Genomic DNA, 16,623 nt, shown 5'->3' with positions numbered 1-16,623 from the left:
GACTGAGCCAGCCAGGCATCCCAGAACAAATAATCAAATTTAGCAGCAACAACGAGACCAACTGGCATGATGAGCTTCCTGACATGATGCAATGAGAAAGTCACAATGTGATCTACATTTTTTTTTTTTCCAAAATGTTTAACCTGAATCTAATCATGAGGGGAGAAGAAACAGACCAATCTAGACTGCAGGATAATCTGAGTTTTTAAAAATGTCAATGTCATGAAAAGGAAAAAAAAAAGACAAAGCAGGGGAGCTTTCCAAATTAAAGAACTAAAGCACCCAAATTACTAAACTACCCAAAAGCGATGTAGGATTTTGGACTAATCCGGATTCTAAATCAGAAGGAAAAAAATGAAAAAAAGGGGAAAAAAAGAAGGGAAAAAATGCTATAAAACAAATGTGGGGCTACTGAAGACACTTGAATATGATTTTGAAATTCGAATTTGGAAAGAGATACAAAACAAAAATGGAAAAATGTCGACTGGTGAACCCAGGTGAAGGGTATATAAAAAGTTCACTGCACTATACTTAAAATTAAAAGTCAAGAGTTAAACTTCAGGCTAAGCTCACAATCCAAAGTCTATAAACACTGCAATTTTTATAAAAAGGTTATTCTTTCACCAATGGGAAGGTTCTATAGCTTTATGCATGTATGCAGACAAGTAAAATGTCAAGTAGAAGCTGAATATCCATCTTCAAAGTAAAGACTTTGCACATTTCCAAGAACTAGAGAAAAATGATCCAACTGACCCATTCTTTTTATTTTATTTTTTTAAAAGATTTTATTTATTTATTTGACAGAGAGAGACACAGCGAGAGAGAGAACACAAGCAGGGGGAGCAGGAGAGGGAGAAGCAGGCTTCCCGCCGAGCAGGGAGCCCGATGCGGGACTTGATCCCAGGACCCTGGGATCATGACCTGAGCCGAAGGCAGATGCTTAACAACTGAGCCATGCAGGCACCCCAACCCCATTCTTTTTATTTTAAATGAGTAGTTTATTTATACAGCTTAAATGTTTTTAAATAGTCATTACTTATTTATGGGATCAAGGGAATGACTGTATCCCAAATGCAGGATAACTTTGGTTCACTGAGGATGATGTAATGACACTTTTCAAGTTGAAGCTGAAAAATATAAATCCTGGAAAGGAATCATATAGCATATAGCAACTGTTAACCATTCAGCTAGCTTCAAAAGAACTTCTTGTTGGGCGCCTGGGTGGCTCAGTTGGTTAAGCGACTGCCTTCGGCTCAGGTCATGATCCTGGAGTCCCGGGATCGAGTCCCACATCAGGCTCCCTGCTCAGCAGGGAGTCTGCTTCTCCCTCTGACCCTCCTCCCTCTCACGCTCTCTGTCTCTCATTCTCTCTCTCGCAAATAAATAAAAAATCTTAAAAAAAAAAAAAAAAAAGAACTTCTTGTTGCCTTTTGTGGGGGGGGGTAGTAGATTTTTCTTTTGTAGGGCAGAGAAATCTTGTTTGCTATGTTTAACTTATGGCTGCTTGCTATTATATATTTCCTTCTGAATCTCAACAGGTTTTCTTGGACTGCCTTATAGGGGTTTAAAGCTTTTATTTTCAAAAATAAGTATGTTGATAAGGCAAACTGTAGCGTGAGCATTTAGCTCATCTCTAGAGGGTTCTTGTCATTTAAAAAAGTCATATTAGGTTGAGAAAAAACAGATAATTCGATAAGTGACATCAGGAAAACTGACTAACCATTTGGGATTAAAATAGAAAACTACCTTACCTCATACAGCAAAATAAATCTGCAACTATTACTTTAAATATTAAAAGTTGAAACCATTAAACTGCTACATGAAACAATAAATATAAATTTATCTTTATGATCTTGGAGTGAGGGATAGAATATTATCTAAAGCATGATATAAAACTAAAAACCATGGAGGAAAATATGTCAAACCTGACAACACAAATAATTTTTAATGTTACATGCAAATGTGTATCTGTATTAGAGATATATAGAAATAATGTGTGTGTGTGTGTGTGTGTGTGTGTGTGAGAAAACACCAGCATATGATGAGCAAAGGAGTTAATATCCCTAATATAGGAAAAAGAAAACTCCTACAAATCGGTAACAGAAAAATAGTCCAGTGCCAAAAGGATAAAAGATGTCATCACGAAATTTACAACAAGCAAATAAACATATGAGAAATTCAACTTCACTGATAACTTTTCATGTATCGGAATGGTACAACTTAAGAGAAATAAGCAAGTAAAGATACAATTACCATCAAAAGCTTAAAAACAAAAGGTAGAGACATATCTAAGAAGGAGCAATATCCATAATGTATGAAGAACTTTCTAGTTCTGAGAAAAGTCAGACAAGCCAGTATAAAAATGGGCCAAGAAGAGGGACTTTAATATTCTTCACTGAATAAATGAATAGCAAAAAAAGATCAACAAGCCTATCGATCTTAAAAAGCATAAACAACTCTAACATATGAATGCTACGTAAAATTGTTCAAGCATTAAAAAGAATTATATAGAACTGTTTCTGATAGGCCAGTGGGAACCTAAGTCCACCAAGTGGTTATCTCCCTGGCATTTTTAACATACACACTCAGCAAGTCCAGCTTTCATCCTTACTCCCCGAGTCAAGGCTCTTATAGGGAAGAAGTAATCAGAAGGCCCCAGGGGCTCTGCAGTCTAACAAGAGTAAACCAAGAGCAGCATCCTGTGGAAATGCTCAGAAATGCTACCACAAGCTGAGAGTGGGAATGCCTCTCCTGTTCTCATTTAACTGGCCCACCTGGAGATGCAAATAGTCAAGATAGCTTAGCAGAAGTTTATTCAGATGGTAACTCCAATTGCAATGATCTCCAAAATGTGATCTGTTTCTAGAACAGACCTTCACAATCTCTGGCATCTTGTATTTATCTGCTGATTTGGTAAACACTTTCTGCCCTATCTTAAAAATAGAGAACATGGGAAGGGGTCACATTCAGTTGGGTGGGACAGTAGTGAGACTTCATAGTCCTATCTCAGGGTTATCCACACTCTTTGCTTCTGTACTCCAATTTTGTTTTCAAAGATACTGATCGTCTCCTCCTACAGAACACTACAATAGTCCAGTACACTGCTTACATTTGCTTTTAGGACCTGAAAAGCAAGAAGTGACTAGATACATACTCTTAGGTGCCTAGGAAGGATGTTAAGTTTGCCAGCAGGCAGAAGATAAATTCCATGAAAATATAGGGCCCTGTCTCCCTGTATGGACTGCTGACATACCTCAGCAAAGTGAATGACAAACTGCTTTCTCCACAGTCTCAAATACAAATGGGGAACAGTGCTTGGTGAGACTTTTTATGCTGCTCCCATTTTACTGAATGCCCCGAAAGGTTGCCTGCTCTGCTTTAACTCCTCAAAAGAAAAGGCTATCGAGCTAGCTAGCTCAAGTGGTGGCACAAGCAGTCTATACTTGGTTTTACTGACTCAGTTGATCTAATGGCAACAGAAGCGCCCGTGTTATATCAGGATACTCTATAAAACAAGTTGCAAGTCCCAATAGGAACAAAGAGAGGTGTCCTTTAGAATCCTGAAGCAAAATCATGCTCTCCTTGCAACCAATGTTATCCTTTTGAGGAATAGTTCTAGTCTTGCTACTGAGCCCTGTATAAAAAGGAAACAATGGTGTACCATGTAACCAAGTGACTTGAGTTGCCTACTAGCTGGATTAGGTGTTATATTATCCTGGTGGCGTATCTCTGTATTTTGTTCCATGTATGTCAGTCAGCCTGTCCCTTGCCCCAACTCCTACAGTACTTGTTCAATAATAGTAAACTAGCTATGGTGTAAGAGTAAAAGCCACATACAGGCTCACCAACATGGACTTTCCCTTAATTGAGACTATCAGGGTTACTGGCAATGCCATGTACCAATTTGTAGCAAAAGCAACCAAAAGTAAATATGTGATATGGTGCCATTCTTGGGAGTATTAGCCAGCCACCCAGTGACAAGATAATTGTGCTTCTTCAATCCTGAATGAGGCAGAATTTCATGTTCACTGAAAGAGTGATTATGCATTTTGTTGTGCTTCCTCTACTCCCTTCCCCCATGCTTCTACCAGCTTCCTAATCCATGCATTAGTCACAATCATGGTACTCCACACATCAGTTTCTGATGAAGACACCCACTTTACAGAGAAAAAAAAATGGACAGATCTTCCAAAGACAATGGAGTTCACTGGTTTGCCAGTACTCCATTATCTAGAAGCTGCTGGACTTTCTAGAAATTCTGTTTACTGGCCCATTTTAGACTCAATTACGGTGTCACTTGGGAGACAGTATCCCAGGAAAGGTAAAGCTCTATCCTGCAGGAGGATCCTTATGCTCTCAAAGAACAACCACTCCAGGTTGCTGTTTTACTCAGAACCAAGAAGAAAACTTAGATTTGGGAACTAAGTGGTGAAAGTGAAAAGAAACATTTCACGTTTACACCTAATTATCCATTTGCAAATTTTCTTTCATGCCTGAAGGCTAATTTAGAGACACTAGTCAAGTGAGGGCTACAACCATGTTTCTACCTGAGCAGAAGCTGAGGTTCCATGGAGCCATCTGGAGCCAGGACAGTAGAGTCTCCACAGAGGTAACTGCCAAAGGGATGGGAGTGTGCCCACGCCCAGTGAGAAGGAGGCGTGGAAACGTGTCCCTGGAGATCAGCCGGGGAGAACTTGCCAATGCTGCCATCTTTAATCATGGAGCACTGAGGCAGGAGCAACAAGGACCCAGGTCTGAGAGTCCAGGTTACTCCAAACAGACAAGGTGTAGATTGCAGGCAAAGGGACATGGAACGGCCACCAAAGGAGGGGAATCAGTAACATGAAGCCCAGCCGTGTTTCCGGCTGCGCGGCGGCAACTGCAGCACGTCCCGCGTTTTCTCCCTTATTCTGCAATGCACCTGTTTAGGGGCTTTAACTACCTGTCTCTGCCCCTGCCCACATCCTCCACTGCTTTACACAGGGTGTGTGGTGGGGGTTACGCGTGCTCTCTGGTCCACAGGCTAAGGAGTACTGTGATCCGACCTTGCTGAAACAGAGAAATGGACTGGAAATCACCCTCAAGACTTGGTGCTGGATGCAAGAACTGTACAGACCTTGGTTTCCCCTTTTGTGGAAATGGGAGAGGAATTCTGGTGGTTGGAGACAGTAGCACAATGTTAGGCAGGAGAATTTTTTTTAAAAAAGCTAACATACCAAAAAAAAAAAAAAAGAACTATGTTCACTGTAGGAAAGGGATGAACTATACGGGTATTTATTTTTGGCCACCTAATACCTAGAATTCTTAATTACATCCAGATATTCTTGGTTATGATATCATGACCACTGAGAAGGATCATCACAGATCCAGTCTTAGGAGTAAAAAAAACCTGGTTGTTAAAGCAACACAACTGTTCTAAGAGGCTCTGCATTTTTGCTTACCTCCACTAGGAGTAATTACAGGTGATGAACAGTAAGAGGCCTAGTAGCAATCACAAAGAGAAAGGGAGACTCTTAAACAAGCTAGTTGTAAACAAAAGCTAGATTTAGTTAGTGCTATTTAGATTGTATAGATGCTGAGATTCCTCACAAATGAAATACTTTAACTGATGACCTTCTCACTCTGAAACAATTCTTTTGATAACACAGTACTTATAGAATATTTATTAGGAATGCTCCCATTATGTTATTGCCTAATAGAATGCATTTAACTGAGTAGTAGATGCTTTTCATGAATGCTTTTTCATGAAACTATAAGTAAAATAAGGCTTCCTCTATTTACCCTAAAAAAAAAGGGAAGGAAAGCACAGCACATATACTCAAAGAAGCAGCAGGAGCATTAAGTGCTATAAAAATGCTTCACATAAGGAGCTATAATATAATATAATATTGGAACTATAATATAACATAATATAATATAATATAATATAATATAATATAATATAATATAATACTGGAGGGCAATCCAAAAAGCCTAAATGGAGATGGTATTTGTAATGGTTTCAAGGCATAAGAAACAGGACACTTCAGCTTGGCGATTCAAATCTCTAATACCATATTAGCATATAAATTGAAATAATTAAATTACTTGTCTCCCTGACTTCAAAGTAAACTCTTTATAAAAGCAAAAACTAGTCTTATTCATTTTTGTATCTCTAGAACCCACCACGTGGTTGACACTCAGTGGATATTTTAAAAGCTGAACTACAAAAGGGCATTAGAAAGATCAAACCTTATGTAAGATAGGATATGTATTTCTAAAATAAAAGGCACATATAAGAACAGAGTTAAGAAAGGTAAGTATGCTCAACTATTCATTCCTTCAGCAAACATTTACTGAGCATCCACTATGTATCCGGCACTGCGGGAGAGGTTTTGTACATCAACACTGATTCAACTGTGTTCCTTTAATTTCTATAGCTCTAAACTTGGGGCCTATGAAAACATAAATCTGAAATTACTGAATCAAGTTTAGAAGAAATATTATATGGCATTCATTTGATCCTATTTTATAAACAAAAAAGTTGAGAACCAAACAGAATAACTGACCTCTCCAAGAAATCAGTTACTTAGTAGAAGAGCTAGGGTTAAAAATGTAGATTTCTGAGTTTTCAAAGCAATATTTTTCAGTGTACTACAAGGGCTAAAAGTAACAGACTATTTATTTATTTTAAATATTTTATTTATTCATTTGAGGGAGAGAGCAAGACAGAGCACAAGCAGGGGGACAGGCAGAGGCAGAGGGAGAATGATGCATGCGAGGCTCAATCCCAGGACCCCGGGATCATGACCTGAGCCGAAAGCAGACACTTTACATTCTGAGCCACCCAAGCGCCCCAGGAACAGACTTTTTAAAGGATTATTTCATAATCTAGGTGTATGTTTGCCAAAGCAAATAAGAGCCAAGTAAGTGTATGCTAACTTGGAATAAAGAATTGAGCTGTAAGTTTCATGGCCCACCCTGGATCACAAGGACCCTTGAGCGTGGCTGAAACTGATCAGGAAATAAATGCCTGTCCTTTCTTCAGATCTTATGAACTAGCAAGATTCCAGAGACATCATTTTACATGACTGGTGTTACCCTTTTACAACAGGGTCAGCAAATTATGGCCTGTCTTGTATAGAGCCTCCCAGCTAAAAATGGCTGTTACATTTTTAAAGAATTAAGAAAAAAAAAACCAACAACAACAAAAAACAATACGCAAGAGACCAGATGTGACCACAAAGCCTAAAATATTTACTATTTGGTCCTTTACAGAAAAAGTTGGCCAACCCCTGTCCTAAATTAGTAAAAATTACTAAAACTTTGTATTCACAAACTCTGACTCAGTGTTACTTCAGAGTATTAAGTACTCACTATGTTACTAAGCCTATGTGGTACATATTTAACAATGTTGCAAATTTTTCACCAACCAGGCATGTATACTGAATTGAATTTCTGCAATTTTCACAAAGAATACAGAATCAGTACATCACAGGTGCTGGCTTGATAGGTTATTTCAACTGCTGCTCTTTTCACCTTAATTTAGAAACAAAATTACAGTTACCTTGTCTATTGGCTGAACATTTTTGTAGAGTAACTGCTGTATTGCTACCCCTCTATTATTTTATTACTCTCCAGTTTTTCATGACTTCCTAGTTCTTTTTCTTCTGGCAGATAACAACAGTAGGATAGTGGTCCATAAGATCTTTTGCCATACCCAAGTTGACCATGTTAAAAAATGCTGAGGAAAGATGAGCTTACAGAAAGGGAGACAAAATAAAGTTTCTAGGTAGATGACAAGCAGGTTGGTGATGTGAAAAAACTGATAAGCATTCCTAGTTTCTCCCAAGTCAGGTTCTTTATGGCTTCACTGCATTATGGAGTCTGGGGTATTGTAGATTTATAGGATAGTCATATTCAATTCTAATTGGCATGTGCCTAACTTTTAAAGAAGAAAAAAACTCATGAAACGTGAAAATTACGGAACAAATTCTTTACATAGCCATAAACAGTGTCTTGAAGAAAAATTCAGCTAATACATGGAGGTAGGATTAAATCCAGTGAACAAATACAATGAACAAATTATTTTTACATTACCTGCAATTTTTAACTATTTGCACCATTATACTTCTGGAGAGGTGACTTTAAAGAATACATCACATTTTTCATAACATAAAGAGAACACTATTTCCTACACACCCAAAATGGTGCATTATTATTTTCTCAAAAACAAAGTCATCCCCTTCTGGCTCTTACCTTCAGTAACGAAGACCCATTCTATTCCACATGGTTCTGCTGCCATCTAGTGGATTCCTTAAGGGAAAAAGGCTTCATGGCAAAGAATATATATATATTTTTTTGCCATAAAATCGTAGGTAGGCAGCAGTTGGTACAGGGACTATGTAATGTTCCAACCTGTCACAGTTCACTGGGGTTATGCGGAGGATGCTAGCTGACCGGGGAGAGTGGCCAGCATGCAGGGGCACCTGGGCCAGCCCTACCAGGCACACAGAGCCTTCAAAGAATTACCTCCAAAAAAACAGAACAAAATACAGCTATCTTCTAGACACTAACACCTCTGTTGCTCAACCCAAAAAATAACTCAGAATTGTAATAACCAATCACAGAAGACAAAATAAGAGTTAGGAAAGCCCTCGGGCAGGTGATTTTGAGACCCCGACTCAGTGTGAGCCACATCGCACAGCAGAACTATAATGCTGACCAGCAAGCAGCCTTGGAGCCAGACAGCCTGACTTGGAAACCTGACCTCACTTCTTCCTAGCTGCTGACCTTTGGCAATTGACCTAATCTCTCCAAGCTCTAACTGCCTCAATAGTCAAATGGAGAGAAAATCCCCTCTTTCTCAGTTATGAATTTCAACTGAGAACAATGTATGTAAACACCTTGTACTAGATATTGTAAGAAAGAGCTCAATAAATGGGGGCTAATGGTGTGAACTGGTTTATGTCTTTCTCCTGAAAGTCAGAAATAAACAATAAGAATAATCTTTTCTGGGGTGCCTGGGTGGCTCAGTCATTAAGCATCTGCCTTCAGCTCAGGTCATGATCCCAGGGTTCTGGGATCGAGCCCCGCTTCTCCCACTCCCCCTGCCTGTGTTCCTGCTCTTGCTATCTCTCTCTGTGTCAAATAAATACATAAAATCTTAAAAAAAAAAAAAAAGAATATTCTTTTTTTTTTTTTTTAAGAAAGAGAGAGCGAGCCTATGGCAGGGGGGCAGATGGAGAGAGAGAACCTTAAGCAGGCTCCTCACTCATCGCAGAGCCCAACATGGGGCTCAATCTCATGACCCTAAGATCATGACCTGAGCCAAAATCAAGAGTCAGGCACTTAACTGACTACACCACCCAGGGGCCCCAAAGAATATTCTTATTAACATATCTTAGCTAACTAAAGTGAACCATGCACTGAAACCTCATAATCTCTGATACAGTTACAAGAACTGCAGAGATGATGATAAATATCAACTGACACAAAATAGTTATATTCTATAATTAGAAGGCAAGAGTTAGCTGTTGCTAACACAAGTATCTAGCAGTTACATACAAATGATATAATTGAAACTGAACTAGAAAACAATGAAATGTTAAAAGAAAACAAATTCTGGTTTAGCCTCCACTCTTTTCTCATCTATCAATCAATCCCTCTACCTGTTTTAAAGAATGGTTCGGAGTATTACAGGGGATGATATATATGAAAACATTTTGAAATGACATTATTACTGGTAAGTTTACTATAATTCGAGTTAGAACCATTAGGTTAGGTTCATTACAGAGTACAAGGTGCACAGTATAATATATCATTAAAAAAATCTTATCAGCAAGTTGAAAAAAGCATCAACATAAAAAGGTGCTACGAAAAAAAATCGAGTGAAATTGGGCTATTTCATATATCAAGAAAAACCAAGAAAAGTGTACTGTAATTCTAAAAAGTACTAGCTAGGAAAACCCCCAAAGAATCTGAAAGACAGCTACTAAAATAATTATGGGCTTTTTTCCAACATGCTCTCTATCTCATGCTGTCTTGTGACCTGGGGAGGCAGCTTATCTTCTTTGTGGGTGAAAAAATTGAAGCAAACTGTAGAGAGGAAAAGGGGTAAGAGCAAGATGAAGGATCTTCTAAAGGATGAGTCTTGAGCTGACACTCCACGATGGGGTCTGCACCTCCAGAGGCCAAGCCTACTGGTTCACTGTGCTCTTCTTCCAGAACTAACTAGCACACCGCACACTGCATGCACAGTCTCTTCCACAAAGCGAACTCAAAGACTGAACACATTTAATTTTAAATTTCTCATTGGTTTTCTTCCCAGATATTTCAAAGGTAGGAAGGCATACAGATTGACAGAGTGGAAATGTAGGGTATTTTAAAGCTACTGTAGATAATAAAGAGTTAAATCTGAGGGCATGGTTCATTAAAAATATCAAGCCATTTGAAAACTGTATGTAAACAATACTTTGTATTTCTAAGATGGCTGGAACATAACAAACTCTCTTAGCAAAGATATTCAGTGCTAACATTTTATCACATGGTTCTACTCAGTCTACCTACTACTCTGAGGGAGTCCAGAATCAGAAATAATGAAGGCCTGGAGGTGGATGCAGCCCCTTAAGAAGGTGATTTTGTTTGAGCAGCAAACCCAGGCAAAGACTCACCAGTGGCCAAGCCCTGCCCCTCGAGCAATCCAGCCTTCCTGGTCTTTCTGGCCCACCTTCTTGACAAGCTGCCCTCCTGTCATCCACCGAATGGCCCATTCATTCTCCTTCTTCCTGAGTGTTGTTAGCTATTCACGAAGTTCACCTCCAGTTTGTATGGCAGTGATTTCCAAACCGTTAGCTCACTCCTAATTTCTGATCAGTTCCATCTGCCAAGACACTGCTACTCAGATGTCACTAAAATGGACTGAAAATAGATTTCTGCTTCCTAGAGGGACACAGTATAAGTCTGTTTCTGAATCTTCCGTCTTTCTCCCTCATGAAGCCACAGAGAACAAAGGGGGGGGGGGAGGAAACCCACAGAAGTTTTGTTTTCAGAGAAATGAGGACAACAAAAACTTCTCAAAAATATATACATGTGACCAAAAGCAACAGAAAAGAGCAGATCCTGAGTGGGAAGCCATATGGGTAGGGTAGGGAATTAGGGGGGCTGCCGAGTGGTATAAGGGAGGCAGAGCTCCAAGATGTTATCAACAAGTATTCACTTCCAGAAGAGGAGGATCACAACCTGAGTGGGACTAAGAGCAGGGCTGAGAAGGAACTGGACACCCTCCTGGGGGAGGAGGAAGGAGGGAGTCGGGCCATGCTTGGGGTCCAGAGGCTGCTGACTTCTGAAAGTACCATCTTTCCCTGAGAGCGGGCAATGCCTTACAAAAAGGTAGCTGTGCATCTTGGGGCCAACAGAGTGATGGGAGGCTGTGATGACTGGAGGGGGCAGGACCTTCCACACAAGACTAGGTTTTGAGAGGCAGAGGAGGAAAGAAACAGTGGCTCAGGGCAAGACAGAGAGAAATGAGACCTGAGCAGCGAGACTCAGCACTCCTCCCTTCACAGGACTCCCCTGCCAGGAAAACCAAACTCATTCCATTGAATAACAGAAAAAGAACAGATAGAGCAGCCACAAAAAAGACCATAACAATTATGGGAAAGAATGGCAAACTCCCTTCGAAGAAAACACAGCAGGAAAAAATGTGGCCACAAAGTGGACAGGATGAAAATTATAGCCCAAAATAGCACCACAATTTTTTTTTTTTTTTTTTTAAACTCAATGAGGCAATTGCAATTTTAAAGTTAGGGCACAAAGAACTCAGAGAGGAGATGGCTAGATAGTAGGCACTGGGGAAGCAGAAACTTGAGGAACTTAGGAAAGAAAAACGCAAATTCAGAAGGGAAGACTACGTGACAAGGAGCACAAGAAAGAATGGACACACAGAAAGCCTCGACCGCATCCCGACGACCCACCCAATACAGCTGAGATCACTTTGTGTTCTTTGGCTACACCCCCTCACCTACTGATAGGTTTAGCTCCTGCCTCACGGTCACTCTTGATTCCTGCCTCAATTCTCCCTGATTTCAATACACATGTTGATGATCCTTCCACCAATCTGGCCTCAGTTCTTTGCACGCTCCTCCCCAAAGATCTTGTCCCCCATTCCACCTTAGTCACACGCTCCAAGATCCTATCAAATGCTCGCTTGGTGCCAATAATTGTAACTCTTCTGTCATCTTACTCTCATGCACAATCTTTACAACCCACCACCTCCTCTATGTCCTGCTCACTGCCACTGGGATCCTGGCTCCAACAACAAGCCTCTGACCTGCCAGGACCTTCTATCCTTTGGTCCTACCACTTTGCCACTGTCCCTCACACAGCCTCCCTGTCCTCCCAGGTCTTCAGTCATCTCCTCACCCAACCTAAACTCTACGGTCAGTTCATCATATTTACTTTCTAGCATATATCCTCGAGGACTCCAGCCTCTCTCTCCATTTATCTTAACCACTTGACAAATCCAGAACTCGCCCAACACCATGCCTCCTCTATTAGATCAATGTGCTGCACAGCATTTAACCTAACCTCTGTTAATGGACATTTTATCCTTAAGACTATGTGTTTAAAAGTTGGGGAACTTACCACTTATGCTGACTCCACTGAGTTCTACACAGATCAAATGAAGTGTGATGCTGTCTGCATGATAAAATTCTCAGATCTGTTTCCACACCCCATTTATTGAAATGCTCAAAACCCTTGTTCTACCTCGAATAAAAGCCCAAGTACTTACAGTGGCCCACAAGGCCTCACCAACCCCACCTCAGCTCCTACTCTCCCCTCTCTGTGCTCTGTGCACACCGGCCTCCTCACCATTCCCCTAGTCCTGCTCCCACCGCAGGGCCCTTGTACTTGTTATTCCCCATCTAGAACTTTTTTTTTCCCCAGATCCAGAAGATCTAGCTAAGAAAATTAATGAAGGTGGCTAAACTAAACAACAGATCTTCCATGTAGATGAAACAGCCTTATACTGGAAGAAGATGCCATCTAGGACTTTCATAGCCAGAGAGAAGTCAGTGCCTGGCTGCAAAGCTCCAAAGGACAGCCTGGCTCTCTTGTTGTAAGCTGATGAAGCTAATGACTTTTAGTTGAAGCCAGTGCTCATTGACCACTGCATAAATCCCAGGGCCTTTAGGAATTATGCTAAATCTACTCTTCCTGTGCTCTAGAGATGAACAACAAAGCCTGCAGGACAGCACATCTGTTTACAACATGGTTTACTGAATATTTTAAGCCCACTCTTGAGACCTACTCTTCAGAAAAAAAGATTCCTTTCAAAATATTACTGCTCATTGGGGTGCCTGGGTGGCTCAGTCAGTTAGGCAATCGACTCTTAATTTCAGCTCAGGTCATGATCTCAGGGTCATGAGTTCGAGCCCCGTATCAGGCTCTGAGCTCAGCACAGAATCTGCTTGTCTGTCTCCCTCTGTTCCTCCCTCTACTCTCTCCCTCTCTCTCTCAAATAAATAAAATCTTTAAAAAAAAATTATTGCTCATTGACAATGCACCTGGCCACCCAAGAACTCTGACGGAGATGTTCAACAGTGTTCATATTGTTTTCATGCCTGCTAACACAATATCCATTCTGCAGTCAATGGATCAAGGAGTCATTTCAACTTTCAACCTTCAAGTCTTATTTAAGAAAGACATTTCATAAGGCTCTAGCTGTCACAGATAGGGATTCCTCTGATGGGTCTGGGAAAAGTAAATTTAAAATCCCTGGAAAGGGTTCACCATTCTAGATGCCATTAAGAACATTCATGATTCATGAGAAGAGGGGCAAAACATCAATATTCCCAGGGGTTTGGAAGAAGTCAATTTCAACCCTCATGGAAGACTCGGAGAGGCTCAAGACTCCCGTGGAGGAAGAAACTGCAGATGTGGCAGACATCCCAAGAGAACTAGAATTAGTAGTGGAGCCTGAAGATGTAACTGAATTGCTGCGGTCTCCTGATTGAACTTTAGTGGATGTGGGCTGCTTCCCGAAGAAAGTGGTTTCTTTCTTTCTTTTTTTTTTTTGAAGATTTTATTTATTTGAGAGAGAGAGAGAGAGAGAGAGCACGAGCAGGCGGAGGGGGAGAGGGAGAAGCAGGCTTCCCGCTGAGCAGGGAGCCCAATGTGGGGCTCAATCCCAGGACCCTGAGATCATGCCCTGAGCCGAAGGCAGACACTTAACCGACTGAGCCACCCAGGAGCCCCAGAAAGTGGTTTCTTGAGATGGAGTCTACTCCTGATAAAGCCACTGTAAAGACTCTTGAAATGACAACAGAGGACTTAGAATATCACATAAATTTAGTTGGGCAGGGTTTGAGAGGATTGACTCCAATTTTTAAGTAAGTTCTGCTATAGGTAAAATGCTATGAAGGAGCATCACATGCTACAGAGAAATTGTTCAAGAAGGGAAGAGGCAACTGATGCAGTAAACTTCACTGTTGTCTTAGGAATTGCCACGGCCGCCCCAACCTTCAGCAGCCACCACCCTGCTCGGTGAGCAGGCATCAACATCGAGGCAAGACCCTCCAGGAGCAAAAAGATTATGACTCCCTTAAAGCTCAGATGATGGTCAGCATGGTTTAGCAATACAGTATGTTTTAGTTAAAGTATGTATACTGTTTCTTTGAACATAAAGCTACTGTACATTTAATAGGCTACAGTATAATATAAATATAACTTTATATGCACTGGGAAACTGAAAATTTAACTTACTTTATTGGTCTGCAGCCAAACCCACAATATCTCCAAGGTATGCCCATAGTTAAAAGATACTAACTTACACATCTTCTAGAGACTTTTGAATAAAGCAGGGTGTACGGGCAATACTATACAACTAAATCACTGGATGTATTTGGGCCATCCTGCCCAGCTCTGCTCCCAAGCCCCAACAGCAAGACAGTGCTCTGGGTATTCACAAAGAAGTGGGCCTCAGTGGGATTTGTAGCTAACAGTTTTCATAGTCCTCAATAAGAAAATAATAGTCCACAGGCTAGGAAGGAATCTTGTTGATGTCTGTGGACATTCTGTTGGACTTTAAATGGGGTAACAGCCAAGCTATCCCAGAGAAGTAGCTGGCAATACTCAACATCAGACATGCTACCCCAACAACGGTTTCTTCAAATAATGACCAAGATAATGACACTCCAACAAGAAAAAAGAAAAATAAATGTACCAAGACTTACAGAACACTATTTTGTAAGGCTTTTAGGTTCTTTCAAATAAATTAACAGGCAAATCAATTAATAACTGCTTTAAAAAACAAAATCCGGTCTGGAATGAGTATAAAAGGCAATTACTCTTTAACAGAAAATATTGCTCAGTAATTGGTGAAAAACAACAAAAAAGAGTCAAAGAGAGGAGGACAAGAACTGTCAAAACTATTACAGGAAACCCAAACTAAACAACCTAGCCTAACACCTGCTGTCTGGCTCCCACATCAACACCGAGCCAACTAAAATGTACAGATAGGCAGCACCACAGGGCCGCTGAGAGGTCATTACACAACCAACCCCAAATTTTATTTTAATAAAAGAGAAGCTACTCTGTGATATACAAGTACTAAGCATGTTAAATATATAGTGAAAAAAATCTAATAATAATTATAATGTTTTTATATAACATGGGTGTGGAAACATACATGAGAATTTTTATTATATAATCAGCACCATACCTTATCTACGTAGAATGCAGGAGGATCATGTGTGGAGGCAGCATAAATGGGAAGTTCCCCGACTTTTAAACATATAATCTTAGGATAAAATGTCCATTAATAGAGGTTTGGTTACATGAAGTGTGACACACCCATATAATGGAAAATTATTTGGCCAATATAGAAGGCAAAAAAAGCAGGCAGAAAAAAAATGTATAGTATGATCTTGTTTTCATAACAAAATGAAAGAATATAATTATGTGTACGTTATTCTGTAGTCATTAGATTCACATTCTGTCATAAATAGCACTCATGTTTGGTCATGTAGGAAAAGCCACCAGAGAGAAAAAAAAAAGTTGTCGCTCTCTGTTAAAATTCTCTTGGATCGGGCATTAATTCCCACACCTATTTCTACGCTGTGTCAACACCCTAGGTATGAAGAAAATTACAGCAATGAGAGCAGAGCTACTGAAGTTTTTCTGCTCAAGGGGAAAAGAATCCAACCAAATATTGTCGATGTGTGATATTAAAAGTAGATATATCAAACAGCATTGGGGGGGGAGAAAAAGTTTTCCTCTCTTTTTCCTCCATAAACCACCTTTCCATCCACCAATACCCACCAAGAGACTGCACCCCAGAAAAAAAAAGGAAACATCCCTAATTCCTGGGTAAATACTCGGTTCTAGTAAATTTATTAACTTCTTAGGACTGGAGCTCCTTTTTAAAGAAAAGTTGGCGCTGGCACCAAAAAAGAGAAGTCGATGATACTGCTTCCCTTTTGTTTAGTCATGTGTTGAGATGCAAAAACAAGGGCCCCTTCACCAGACTCTAATGAAAAGAACTGTATTCATTCTCAAAAGTAACAAAAGGAGTCACGTTTATATAGACTTTATATTTCATCTCAAAGTCCTACGAACTTACGAGGACAAGAGGCAATCACT

At 40.2% G+C, this 16,623-nt stretch overlaps 1 protein-coding gene across 1 annotated transcript in view; it reads right to left on the bottom strand.

The window, feature by feature from the left end:
* The window catches only part of STX7 (syntaxin 7), a 46,179-nt gene that overhangs the window by 14,597 nt on the left and 14,959 nt on the right, over nucleotides 1-16,623 (bottom strand). The gene's annotated exons all lie outside the window — the stretch shown is intronic.

This window comes from Phoca vitulina, unplaced genomic scaffold (genome assembly GCF_004348235.1).
Source record: "Phoca vitulina isolate PV1807 unplaced genomic scaffold, GSC_HSeal_1.0 scaffold9, whole genome shotgun sequence".
Taxonomy (NCBI): domain Eukaryota; kingdom Metazoa; phylum Chordata; class Mammalia; order Carnivora; family Phocidae; genus Phoca; species Phoca vitulina.
Note: the sequence above shows the minus strand (reverse complement) of the source record. Positions and strands in the feature narration are given on the sequence as shown.